The sequence below is a fragment of the Anomaloglossus baeobatrachus genome, chromosome 11, assembly GCF_048569485.1.
Source record: "Anomaloglossus baeobatrachus isolate aAnoBae1 chromosome 11, aAnoBae1.hap1, whole genome shotgun sequence".
NCBI lineage: Eukaryota > Metazoa > Chordata > Amphibia > Anura > Aromobatidae > Anomaloglossus > Anomaloglossus baeobatrachus.
In genome coordinates this window covers 51,604,609-51,608,907 of record NC_134363.1, presented here as the reverse complement: position 1 = coordinate 51,608,907, position 4,299 = coordinate 51,604,609, and positions in this window count along the sequence as shown.

Here is a 4,299-nt window from a genome sequence, read left to right as displayed (position 1 = left end):
TGAGGCTGGGGGGAGGCTGGGGGGAGAGAGAGGCTGAGGCTGGGGGGGAGGCTGGGGGGAGAGCGAGGCTGAGGCTGGGGGGAGGCTGGGGGGAGAGAGAGGCTGAGGCTGGGGGGAAGGCTGGGGGGAGAGAGAGGCTGAGGCTGGGGGGAGGCTGGGGGGAGAGAAAGGCTGAGGCTGGGGGGGAGGCTGGGGGGAGAGAGAGGTTGAGGCTGGGGGGGAGGCTGGGGGGAGAGAGAGGCTGAGGCTGGGGGGGAGGCTGGGGGGAGAGAGAGGCTGAGGCTGGGGGGGAGGCTGGGGGGAGAGAGAGGCTGAGGCTGGGGGGAGGCTGGGGGGAGAGAGAGGCTGAGGCTGGGGGGGAGGCTGGGGGGAGAGAGAGGCTGAGGCTGGGGGGGAGGCTGGGGGGAGAGAGAGGCTGAGGCTGGGGGGGAGGCTGGGGGGAGAGAGAGGCTGAGGCTGGGGGGGAGGCTGGGGGGAGAGAGGCTGAGGCTGGGAGGGAGGCTGGAGGGAGAGAGAGGCTGAGGCTGGGGGGAGGCTGGGGGAGAGAGAGGCTGAGGCTGGGGGGAGGCTGGGGGGAGAGAGAGGCTGAGGCTGGGGGGGAGGCTGGGGGGAGAGAGAGGCTGAGGCTGGGGGGGAGGCTGGGGGGAGAGAGAGGCTGAGGCTGGGGGGAGGCTGGGGGGAGAGAGAGGCTGAGGCTGGGGGGGAGGCTGGGGGGAGAGAGAGGCTGAGGCTGGGGGGGGAGGCTGGGGGGAGAGAGAGGCTGAGGCTGGGGGGGAGGCTGGGGGGAGAGAGAGGCTGAGGCTGGGGGGGAGGCTGGGGGGAGAGAGAGGCTGAGGCTGGGGGGAGGCTGGGGGGAGAGAGAGGCTGAGGCTGGGGGGGAGGCTGGGGGGAGAGAGAGGCTGAGGCTGGGGGGGAGGCTGGGGGGAGAGAGAGGCTGAGGCTGGGGGGGAGGCTGGGGGGAGAGAGAGGCTGAGGCTGGGGGGGAGGCTGGGAGGAGAGAGAGGCTGAGGCTGGGGGGAGGCTGGGGGGAGAGAGAGGCTGAGGCTGGGGGGGAGGCTGGGGGGAGAGAGAGGCTGAGGCTGGGGGGGAGGCTGGGGGGAGAGAGAGGCTGAGGCTGGGGGGGAGGCTGGGGGGAGAGAGAGGCTGGGGGGAGGCTGGGGGGAGAGAGAGGCTGGGGGGGAGAGAGAGGCTGGGGGGAGGCTGGGGGGAGAGAGAGGCTGGGGGGGAGGCTGGGGGGAGAGAGAGGCTGGGGGGGAGGCTGGGGGGAGAGAGAGGCTGGGGGGGAGGCTGGGGGGAGAGAGAGGCTGGGGGGAGGCTGGGGGGAGAGAGAGGCTGGGGGGGAGGCTGGGGGGAGAGAGAGGCTGGGGGGAAGGCTGGGGGGAGAGAGAGGCTGGGGGGGAGGCTGGGGGGAGAGAGAGGCTGGGGGGGAGGCTGGGGGGAGAGAGAGGCTGGGGGGGAGGCTGGGGGGAGAGAGAGGCTGGGGGAGAGGCTGGGGGGGAGAGAGAGGCTGGGGGGGAGGCTGGGGGGAGAGAGAGGCTGGGGGGAGAGAGAGGCTGGGGGGGAGGCTGGGGGGGAGGCTGGGGGGAGAGAGAGGCTGGGGGGAGAGGGAGGCTGGGGGGAGAGAGAGGCTGGGGGGAGAGAGAGGCTGGGGGGAGAGGGAGGCTGGGGGGAGAGGGAGGCTAGGGGGAGAGGGGAGGCTGGGGGGAGAGGGAGGCTGGGGGGAGAGAGAGGCTGGGGGGAGAGAGGCTGGGGGGAGGCTGGGGGGAGAGAGAGGCTGGGGGGGAGGCTGGGGGGAGAGAGAGGGGGAGGCTGGGGGGGAGGCTGGGGGGAGAGAGAGGCTGAGGCTGGGGGGGGAGGCTGGGGGGAGAGAGAGGCTGAGGCTGGGGGAGAGAGAGGCTGAGGCTGGGGGAGAGAGAGGCTGAGGCTGGGGGAGGCTGGGGGAGAGAGAGGCTGAGGCTGGGGGAGGCTGGGGGAGAGAGAGGCTGAGGCTGGGGGAGGCTGGGGGTGGGGGAGAGAGAGGCTGGGGGAGGCTGGGGGGAGAGAGGCTGAGGCTGGGGAGGCTGGGGGGAGAGAGGCTGAGGCTGGGGGAGGCTGGGGGGAGAGAGGCTGAGGCTGGGGGAGGCTGGGGGGAGAGAGGCTGAGGCTGGGGGAGGCTGGGGGAGAGAGGCTGAGGCTGGGGGAGGCTGGGGGAGAGAGGCTGAGGCTGGGGGAGAGAGAGGCTGAGGCTGGGGGAGGCTGGGGGAGAGAGAGGCTGAGGCTGGGGGAGAGAGAGGCTGAGGCTGGGGGAGGCTGGGGGAGAGAGAGGCTGAGGCTGGGGGAGGCTGGGGGAGAGAGAGGCTGAGGCTGGGGGAGAGAGAGGATGATGCTGGGGGAGGCTGCGGGAGAGAGAGGCTGATGCTGGGGGAGGCTGGGGGAGAGAGAGGCTGAGGCTGGGGGAGGCTGGGGGAGAGAGAGGCTGAGGCTGGGGGAGGCTGGGGGAGAGAGAGGCTGAGGCTGGGGGAGGCTGGGGGAGAGAGAGGCTGAGGCTGGGGGAGAGAGAGGCTGGGGGGAGAGAGAGGCTGGGGGAGGCTGGGGGGAGAGAGGCTGAGGCTGGGGAAGGCTGGGGGGAGAGAGGCTGAGGCTGGGGGAGGCTGGGGGGAGAGAGGCTGAGGCTGGGGGAGGCTGGGGGAGAGAGGCTGAGGCTGGGGGAGAGAGAGGCTGAGGCTGGGGGAGGCTGGGGGAGAGAGAGGCTGGGGGAGAGAGAGGCTGGGGGAGGCTGGGGGGAGAGAGGCTGAGGCTGGGGGAGGCTGGGGGGAGAGAGGCTGAGGCTGGGGGGAGGCTGGGGGGAGAGAGAGGCTGAGGCTGGGGGGAGGCTGGGGGGAGAGAGGCTGAGGCTGGGGGGGAGGCTGGAGGGAGAGAGAGGCTGAGGCTGGGGGGGAGGCTGGGGGGAGAGAGAGGCTGAGGCTGGGGGGGAGGCTTGGGGGAGAGAGAGGCTGAGGCTGGGGGGGAGGCTGGGGGGAGAGAGAGGCTGAGGCTGGGGGGGAGGCTGGGGGGAGAGAGAGGCTGAGGCTGGGGGGGGAGGCTGGGGGGAGAGAGAGGCTGAGGCTGGGGGGGAGGCTGGGGGGAGAGAGGCTGAGGCTGGGGGGGAGGCTGGGGGGAGAGAGAGGCTGAGGCTGGGGGGAGGCTGGGGGGAGAGAGAGGCTGAGGCTGGGGGGAGGCTGGGGGGAGAGAGAGGCTGAGGCTGGGGGGGAGGCTGGGGGGAGAGAGAGGCTGAGGCTGGGGGGAGAGAGAGGCTGAGGCTGGGGGGGAGGCTGGGGGGAGAGAGAGGCTGAGGCTGGGGGGGAGGCTGGGGGGAGAGAGAGGCTGAGGCTGGGGGGGAGGCTGGGGGGAGAGAGAGGCTGAGGCTGGGGGGGAGGCTGGGGGGAGAGAGAGGCTGAGGCTGGGGGGGAGGCTGGGGGAGAGAGAGGCTGAGGCTGGGGGGGAGGCTGGGGGGAGAGAGAGGCTGGGGGGAGGCTGGGGGGAGAGAGAGGCTGGGGGGAGGCTGGGGGAGAGAGAGGCTGAGGCTGGGGGGGAGGCTGGGGGGAGAGAGAGGCTGGGGGGAGGCTGGGGGGAGAGAGAGGCTGGGGGGGAGGCTGGGGGGAGAGAGAGGCTGGGGGGAGGCTGGGGGGAGAGAGAGGCTGGGGGGGAGGCTGGGGGGAGAGAGAGGCTGGGGGGAGGCTGGGGGGAGAGAGAGGCTGGGGGGGAGGCTGGGGGGAGAGAGAGGCTGGGGGGGGAGGCTGGGGGGAGAGAGAGGCTGGGGGGAAGGCTGGGGGGAGAGAGAGGCTGGGGGGGAGGCTGGGGGGAGAGAGAGGCTGGGGGGGGAGGCTGGGGGGAGAGAGAGGCTGGGGGGGAGGCTGGGGGGAGAGAGAGGCTGGGGGAGAGGCTGGGGGGGAGAGAGAGGCTGGGGGGGAGGCTGGGGGGAGAGAGAGGCTGGGGGGGAGGCTGGGGGGGAGAGAGGCTGGGGGGGAGGCTGGGGGGAGAGAGAGGCTGGGGGGAGAGGGAGGCTGGGGGGAGAGAGAGGCTGGGGGGAGAGGGAGGCTGGGGGGAGAGGGAGGCTGGGGGGAGAGAGAGGCTGGGGGGAGAGAGGCTGGGGGGAGGCTGGGGGGAGAGAGAGGCTGGGGGGGAGGCTGGGGGGAGAGAGAGGGGGAGGCTGGGGGGGAGGCTGGGGGGAGAGAGAGGCTGAGGCTGGGGGGGAGGCTGGGGGGAGAGAGAGGCTGAGGCTGGGGGAGAGAGAGGCTGAGGCTGGGGGAGGCTGGGGGAGAGAGAGGCTGAGGCTGGGGG